Raw genomic sequence first — 9659 nt, 5'->3', positions numbered from 1 at the left:
CTGCAGAGGGCTGTTACACTCCAGTTCCCATCAATAGAGCATAATCTCATTGCAGCAGGCAATACTTGGTAGCAATGAAACACTAGTTTTCTAGATATGTATTGACTTTACCTTTCTATAAACAAAAATATTTTGTGATTTTGCAATGATCACTGTCTTCAGAACACGTTTATGAAATAAGATAGAAAAACAAAGAGGTAAAGTAGTTAAACATGGCTACTCCAAGAATTCTCTTTTTCCACCCTTTCACCTCGATTTCTTTCTCTCTTTCTTGCATAAACTGTAAATTCTAGAAATGCATTACAGAATGATCTGAGGCATGGTGTCAGCTATCTAATTAATCCCCCCCATCAGTGCATGCCAAATGAGATGTCTGCTTCCAAAATACTTCCTCATTGCTAAAGTAGGGAGATTTGTGTACATGTGACACTTGATCAAGATAATTCCTAAAAGAACAGGATAGATGCCAAATTCACAAAGTCTGTGTGTGTCCAAAACTAGGTAGGCCACACACCCAATTTGGCTAGTCATTAGCCATACCAAGTAAAATAAATTTTGCTGTACTGATATCACAATGATTAAAATATAATAAGCTAATGAGATTACAATAGCTGATTGTGAACAAGACCAATTGTGTTAATTGGAAGCTCCTGAATGGCAATTTTAGCTGCTGCTGAGTTTTGAAATATAATCAGTTTTACTAATTTTATCTGATTTCTTAATGAAGCTTGCCCTGAGCAATCATTCTATGTGTTCCTTAGCAAACAGTGTGTGTCATAACTGCCGACATTAATCTTGATTACTTTAGTTAAAATAAATAGTTAGACTTGGGTGGCTTTCAGAAAATACATCAGAGTAGATTAATGCTGGAAAGCAAAGGGCTTTGTGTTTTTTTTTCTTTATTTATTTGGCTATTTTGTTTGCACTATTCCAACCACAGAGATTCTCTTTGGTTACCAGATCTTTCCCAGAGTGCAAAAATTAAACAGAGCTAATACTTGCTATTTTTAATATTTCTCTATCAGTTGGTAACACAGATAAGATTTACACTAAGGAGAAAGTAACTTACGTATTCTGTACACAAGACCAGGAGACAGAAAATTGTAATTCAAACACTGAGGGAGAGTTCCCACTCACAGGCATTTGCATCAGCTGCATACAGACCATATTATCAATACCAGCCACCAGCAGTAATGGCTGAGATTGTGAGAGAGCAGGCACTCAAGTTATTTGTTTTCACAGTGGATTAATATACATTGCATGGCTCCTCTGAGCTTTTTCAGTGTGTTGGAAGGTTGCCATGCCATACAACCAGTCATAAAAGACTGGAAATTCTAAAGGAAGCTACAATTTGGGAAAATCAAAAATATCATTTGCTCAAGCTGAAGAAACATCTTTCATGCTGTTGATTTTTTTCTTATTCACAATCTTTCAACATCTGCAATTAGGATTGGATATTTAGATTATTCAATGCTTCTGAGCAAAACTTAAATGAACCTTTACAGGAATAAGTGAAGTGAAGGATCAGGATGAATGGTTTGGGAATCCTAGGAAACACTGAAAATTAGATAATATTTATCATGATATCAAGAAAAGCTGCTTTAAAAGTAAGTGGCTAAATAAGAAAAGGTGTTATACCCCTTCCCCCATCCTTATGGAAGTTAAAACGCTTTTTTTTTTTTTAAAGATTTTTTTATTTATCTATTTGAGAGGTAGAGTTACAGACAGTGAGAGAGAGAGACAGAAAAGTCTTCAATCCGCTGGTTCACTCCCCAAAGGCTGAAACGGCCAGAGCTGCGCCAATGCAAAGCCAGGAGCCAGGAACTTCTTCCGGGTCTCCCACATATGTGCAGGGGCCCAAGGACTTGGGCCATCTTCTACTGCTTTCCCAGGCCGTAGCAGAGAATGGGATGGGAAGATGAGCAGCCGGGACTAGAACTGGCACCCACACCGCAGGCAGAGGATTAACCTACTGTGTCACAGTGCAGCCCCTAAAACCCTTTTTATTCAGTTATAACTTTGCCTGAAGGTAAGTGCCTGGATTGCATAATTCCCAAATGCACAACTTGATTTTTTTTGTATATGTATACATCCATGTAATTGCAAAAATTGATATGAAGAGCTGGAACATTTCTAGTATCCCAGATGCACCATATAACTATGTTACCTATGGAGGTGTTTATTTTTATGTATGGAGCTATGTTTAGAAAATAAATCAATGAATGACTATTTCCCATGCTCTCTTTAGCTAGGTTTGATATCAAGGAGTTTCCAAGTTTTTCTTTTTCTACTCTCTGGATCAATATGTACAACTTATAGATTATCTCTTTCTTTATTTTTTGATATAAAGTCTCCTAGAAAACCATCTGACCCCCATCTAGACTATTGTTCTGCCTTTTTTCCCCCAGAAACTTGTCAATTTCATCTTTTAATAAATTAATGGTATATATTTACCAATCAAATAATTTTCATATTTATTTACTTTTATAGAGCTTTGTATTTATATGCGATTTCAAACTACAGGAAAGTAGCAAAAATCAGAAAAGGAACATGTAAGTATCCTGCATCGTTCACTGTTATTATGCACTATATATTTACATTTTGTCTTTCAAGTTGTAAATACTTGACCCTTGACCGTTCTTTCTCACTCTTTTAATCTCTCATGATAAAAACTAGATAGATAAACAGATGGAAAGATAGATAGACATAGATAAACAGATGGATAGTCATTTTTCTTAATCAAGTAAAAATAAACTGAAAATAGGACCTCGTGGTGGGGTGTGGTGGGTTAAGTTGCAGGTCGCCAACAGTAGCATCCCATATTGGAGAGCCAGTTGGAGTCCTGGTTACTAGCCTGCTTTCCATCCAGCTTCTTGCTAATGCACTTAGGAAAGCAGTAGAGATGGCCCAGGTCCTTGAGACCTGGATAGAGTTACTAGCTCTTGGCTTTGACCTGGCCCAGGCCTGGCTGTTGCAGCTATTTGGGCAGGGAACCAACTTATGGAAGATTCTCTCTCTCTCTCTCTCTGCCGTTCAATTAAATATTTTTTAAAAGAAGAAAATTGAAGATGGTATCTCAACCCATTATCACTATATATGTACATCAGCTTATATTCCATAAGAAGAGAGATCAAGAGAGAGAACACGTGTGTGTGCAGCTGTGCCAATCCTAAGCCAGGAGCTAGGAGTTTCTTTCAGGTCTTCCACGTGGGTGCAGAGGCCCAAGGACTTGGGCCATCTTCTACTGCTTTCCCAGGCCATTTTGCAGAGAGCTGGATCAGAAGTAGAGCATCTGGGACTTGAACTGGCGCCCATATGGGTGCCAGTACTGCAAACAGCATCTTTTCCTGCTATGTGATAACACCCACCTCTAGGCATCCCTTTTATAAGATCTAAAAATCAAACTGTACATCCTGAAGTGTCCTTCAGTATAGACTCAGTTTCACATCTTGGAGAGAATAGAGAAATGAGGGAAAAAGTCAGGCTTCCCAGATTGCTTACTGAAAATAACAATATCAAATGAAAACTTAGCAAACAATTTCAGCAATTAAATAACAACTTCTGAAAATATTTATCAGAAAGTCCAATGCTTTAAAAAGTTTTAAGATAAGAATACATGTATTTGAAAACATCTCTTAAATATCTATCACAGAGTAACTTGTTTGACCAGAAAACTCAAGAACAAACACGTAAAAATATGTCTAGTTTCTTTCTACCAACAAACTCAAAATGTTTGATACAGAGAATCAGGTCACAAGAACCAAAATGTGTCTTTGATTAACTTAACAGTTTACATTTATGAGTGATATTTTATCTATAAGCCAATTAAAAGAGTCCTTAAATAAATTTTCCACATAGACATTTAATATGTATACATTTATAACGTAACATACAAGATAGATCAATAAAGCAGTTTCAGAAATAGCATCTTAAAATCTTTATCTGTTTTTAAATACCAATTGAATCGAATTACTTTCTGCTCTTTGAAACCTCTTTTAACCATACTTTCAGTTGGAACCTGTATTGCATTATTGTCTTCATCTGGTTACAGAGACATCCCAAAGTACTGAATACAATAGAAGTCAATGGGAAAAGTCCATCAGAACCTCTAGGAGGACAAAGGTAAACACAGAAACAACAATGTTTTAGTTTTATGAGCAGCAAATCTGATATACAAAACTGTAGATGACAAAAGACTTTAAATAGCCATGTTTAAAATTATAAGCTCATTAAACAACAAGAGGCACTTGCTTTCTCCACACAGTATTTCTGAAAGCACCTGTAGGATTTTACAAAACATTTATCCTTTTTAGGATTCTGGGTCTTTCTCATTAAAATAACCATCATTTCTGGTAACATAAGATCATCAGACTTTTTAACTTTTGGACAATTGTATCAGTAATATTTTACATTATCATAACTTAAAATTTAGCACCACTTCATATCTTGACATTACCTGTAATATAATCCAAATAGCCTGATTAGTTGATATCTCTACAAGAGACATATATCCTTTGATATTTCCAGGGGCCTAACTGGAGATATCAAAGTCAATATCTAGTTGAAATAAGATCCCTTAACATCATGACATAATATAGACCAGATTTGATGATTGTTACAAACTGATTACTCAAATGTTTTAGAATAAACATGTTTAAGCAAACCATAACTGTTAATAAAAATTTATCTGTTTTTAAACAATTAGAATCTAACAGAGACATTAAGAGAACACAATAGATTACCTCAACAGACACAAAATCCGTGTCTCTTTTGTCATTGCAAAAATCTGAAATAAAAATTTAAATTAGTTAGCACATGGAATTATCTCATAGCTTGGAACAATTTTAACAGAGTCAGAGCTAGGGAAGAGAAAATAGCTTACTAGAGCAGGCTAGAAAACTGACAGAGAGTTACCAATTAAACAAAGCTATCAAAAGGAGATGCTACATGTTTTAAACAAATTTTTAAAGATGATTTCAAAATATTATAAAAACTTCATTGCTTTAACATAGGATCAGATTCTATTTCTACATCAAACAATAGCTTTTTCTTTCCCCCTGCTGACTTCCTTGATGTACATTTTGAAATAACCCTTTAGAAATCTCCAAATTAAGACAACATTTTCTAAATAAGAGAACACATTGAATTTCAACCTTAGTTACTTTCAAGCTGTCCTGAACTATTTTCATAGACAATTTATGAAGACGAGTAGTTTTCCCATAGAGTATAAGGTGCCAAGAGTACCAGAGTTTACAATTAGACAATTTATCTCATTTGCCTTTACTAAGTTTACATTTTGCAATAACATCTAGATGACTGAAGATGCTGATATTGTACCATACTTCTATCTGAATTAAGGTCAAAATTGCATTCATATGGAATTCTACTCATTTTATAAAACTCTAGCTATAAATGAGTGACATTAAACCAGAGACTGCAAAATCCATCTTAGGGACTATAATGAATACTGATTACCCATTGCTGTTTCATTGAGTACTGATTACCCATTACTATATCATTGGAAATCTGTTAAAACAAATTGCAAAATAAGTTCAGCAAGTTACCAAGAGATTTTTTTAAAGGCAGTGATCTTACTAGATTCAAAGAGAAATTCCTTTAAACCCAATGCCCAGTTGCAGTTGGACCAAATTCTAATGCATGAGATTATTATTTACTAAAGACATCTTTTTAGATTTTAATTGAATATGAGTCTAGTTTTCCACTGGAAATCATTTACCATTATGCTAGGTTTAATGGGGGAGGGCATCCATCAGAGTAGATGGACACCCATCTGGTTGGAGACAGAGAGAGAGATTTTAAGGAGAATCTGATAGGTGATAGATTAAGGGGCAATTAAGGAAAAGGAAATATGTCTGGAAGTAGTAATTAATCCAGTGAGCTGGCTGGTTTGAATGGCCAGTCTAGGAAATGCTCAATAATGCAACCAGGAAATCCTGTTTGTAGGAATTGAGGAAACCTGATAAGGTATGGAAGCATTGCTCCAGGCTATGCCCAGTCTCACCAACGAATTACTCTCCAAGAAAGTAAGAACTGTATGCAATTTTTTGACCAACAATCTAATGGGCTCAAAACCATTGAAAGACCTGATTATCCTGTCTGACTTTCTCATGATAAAACAAAAGAGCCATCAAAAAGTGTGATATCTGATTTGTTTTGCAGTAAACTGGGAGCTCAGAAGGATGGAATCACCACTCTCTTGCTATTTTTGTGGTAAAATTGGAACAAGATGGGGAGGGGCAAAGACCAGTTGGAGGATAAGGTCTGTCGGGTGATGGCATGGAGATAGCCAGTTCCCAAACTGGCTTCCAAGAGAAGCAAAGGCTTCTCTTGGAGGAGGCTGTTAGAGAGGATCATAGATAAGGCAGGGGGAGTAGACTTTGGACAAGGGCTGGTTCTGAGATAAGGTCCTGGGCAGAAGGAGGAGGTACAGAAAGACTGTGGGAATCAGAGCAGCAGATATAGAAGGAGTTTTGGTTTTTTAGCAAGAGCTTTAAAAGTTAAGAGAACTTGAGCTGGACAAGGTTTAGAGCTGAGATAGTAGAAAACCTGAACATGGAAGATATTCTTCCACTTTCCCAAATGCACATGGAAGTGATAAAGATCTTGAGTAATGTTAGGGTTAAACATGAACTGGTTGTTAAAGTGGGAGACAACCAAGAAGAGGGTTGGACAGAATGTGGGATGGAGAAGCTCCCATGGTGACCCATAGAGTCAGATTGGTGGATATCGGGCATCCCCAAGATCACCACCATCCAATGAGAGGATATGGGAACAAAGGGCAGGGGTCGTCACCTATGCACCCACTGTAGTCCAGGGCTTTGCCCATAGAAGAGAAACAGGGCATTGAGTCATGACTCACACCCACTGTTGCCTGGACACAGAGTCTCAAGAGGCATGAGAATGTAGGAATTGTGGTGCCTGGTACCAGGACTTCAGGGTGAAGTCGAGTAGAACCACAACCTGTAGAAAGTCATTCTGAAATGATCTTCCACCTGCCCTGTCTTACCTCAGGAATTTGAAAGGCTAGTGTACGGATGGAGGTCACAGAGCATTCAGTGGTGTGGAAGGAGCATTTGTGGCTGGCAGAAATCCAGATCCCAAGGCAGCTCAACTTCCTGGGAGGAGAGCAAGGTCAACTGCAGAGCTGGATTTAAGTCATGGCACCAATGTAAGGCCACCACAAAACACACCAAACACTGGAATTAAGGGAAAGGGTTTATCGATGGGGGAAATTTGATAGGCCTGAGGGAAAGGACAAAGAAGAAAGAGGTGGTCAAGAGAGAGATCAAGAGAGAGAGCCTAATTATTTCTCCTTCTATTTCTTCTTCTCCTCCTCTTCTTATTCTTCTTCTTGTTCTTCTTCTTCTTCTCCTCCTTCTTCTTCCTCTTCTTCTTCCTTTCCCTCTTCCTCTTCCTCCTCCTCCTCTTCCTCTCCTTTACCTTCTCCTCCTTCTTCTCTCTCATTTTGTCTCACTGAGATATTTTCTTCTAGCTCAGATATTCTTTATTCTGCCCCACCAAGTACATTATTAAAGCTTTCAACTGTTTTTTCTATCTGCCTTATTGAGTTCTTCATTTCTAATATTTCAGTTCAATTTCCCTTCAATATCTCTATCTCCTGGCAGAATTTTTCATACATGTCATGTATGGATTTTTTAATTCATGTATTTGCCTCTCTGTTCTCACTTTCTAATAGTGAAAAGTTGTTGTGTTCCTTTAGAGGAGTTATATTGTCTTCTTTGTTCATGTTTGTTGTATTTCTATGTTTACTTTTAAGCATTTGTGGAAACACTTGGTTTTCTCCTCTGTAAGCTTTTACCTTTGAAATATGCTTCTGTGGCCTAGTGGAGTATCTGCTCCTTCGGTGGATAGACAGATGTGTATGCTGAGTGGGACTAGGGAGCTGAGGCCAGGGCTTGAGGGTGAGGCAAGAGTCTAGGGTGACACCCAAGTTGGGTGTGATAAATCTCCTCTATTATCAGCAGAGAGAAGATAGGATTGCATCAGCTGGAGTGGTCACAGCAGCGGCTTCTCTCTGCCAGTGTGACTCAGTCGCCCAGGGTGAGCCCACAGTGCTTAGATACCTCACGCACACAGGTGCCTGCACTGCACAAGGGACCTGCATGCTACTCAGTGTAAGCGTGGAGCACTGGGGCTCTGAAGCCAGAGACAGTGACTGCCTAAATACCCAACCACACTCTGGCATGCCCTGTCACCCAGTCACAGAATTCCTGTAGTCACAGGGCATAGGTCCCCACAGTCTCAGGGAGCTGGACATGACTGTCAGCCCCACAAGCCTTGCCCAACCACATAAAGAGTCAGCTTCATTCAGATCATGCATGTTAGTAGGAACATCACAAAAATAATGGTTAATTCTCAGTTCATTTTATTAGAAAGTGTATGATTTTGGTTAGTCCAACTGCTATGATAAAATTTGGAAACTAAACTACTATAAGTGCCACTGTTTTGTCTATTGAAATGTTATTTCCTCCAGGAAATAGCAAGTAAGTCATTGGGAGATACCAGGAAACAATTGAAACATAATATTCCTTATCAAGTTTTCACTATGAGTTTTATTATTTATTATATTCTAACCCCATATTATATATTTTTAGCAGTTTAGTATAGGCAACAGAGTTTTTTTTTCTCTGTCTCTCTCAATTGAATGCAATTTAATTATGCTCATAAGGGTTCACAGGTTCTTATACAATGAGTTATAATGTCTTATTATTGTTTACTTCCAAGTTCAAATTATCCCAGACTTGACTAGGTGGGGCTTGTTGTGATCTGATTGTGTCCGTCAAACTTCATGTGTAGGGAAATTAATTCCCAATGCAGGTGCAGGGAAGTGGAGGCTTTTGGCTGATGTTTTGTTAAGATAGGCTCCATTTTATGAATGGATAGATGCTCTGACAAAAGGGCTTGGCAGAGGGAGCTTGGTCCCTTTCAGCATTCCATCCCCTCTGCCACCTGGGGACTAGAATTCCTCCTCTGGAAGATGCCATTTTGTAAACAGAGTTCAGAGCCTCGTAGGACAACTCATCTTGCTAGTGCCTTGATTTTGGACTTCCTAACCCCCAGAATTGTGATAAGTTTCTAATCTTCATAATTACCAAGTCTGTGGCCTTCTGTTACAGCAGCACAGAAGGAGTAAGACAGCTCTCTTCCAGATTGGTTCTTTGTTCTTTTAACACGCTTCTTGGTACGGTCCCTTAGCACTATCTTACTTCCTGGAGAAACAACAAACATTAGCTTAGTTTAAAAAAAATTAATGTATGAAGTATTCATATGTGAGAAGAGTTGGCCTTAGAAATAAAACAAGGAATGATTATTGTGGGGAGCAGCCCGGACTGGACTGAGTTACTGGAATTAAGACTTATTCTATGCATCTGCTCTCCCACAATATGGCGCTGGGAGAGAAGTAAACAGCTTCCACACAGCTGCCTCCAGTTCAGCTAATAAACTGTAGGACTTGCTCCTGATTGGAGGAGAGCAGCGTACTCGGCGTGTGGGCAGCCGAGTTGGGATTGGCGGAGGAGGACTATAAAGGAGGAGAGAGACGGCATGCACCAGGAACATCTAAGGGGAACATCTAGCTGAAGGAACACCTGTGCAGCCCCCCGAGAAAGCCGGCCGGC

This window comes from Oryctolagus cuniculus, chromosome 5 (genome assembly GCF_051225735.1).
Source record: "Oryctolagus cuniculus isolate XC-2025 breed Fujian yellow rabbit chromosome 5, ASM5122573v1, whole genome shotgun sequence".
Lineage (NCBI taxonomy): Eukaryota > Metazoa > Chordata > Mammalia > Lagomorpha > Leporidae > Oryctolagus > Oryctolagus cuniculus.
The sequence above is the reverse complement of the archived record's forward strand: the minus strand, read 5'-3'. Positions refer to the sequence as shown.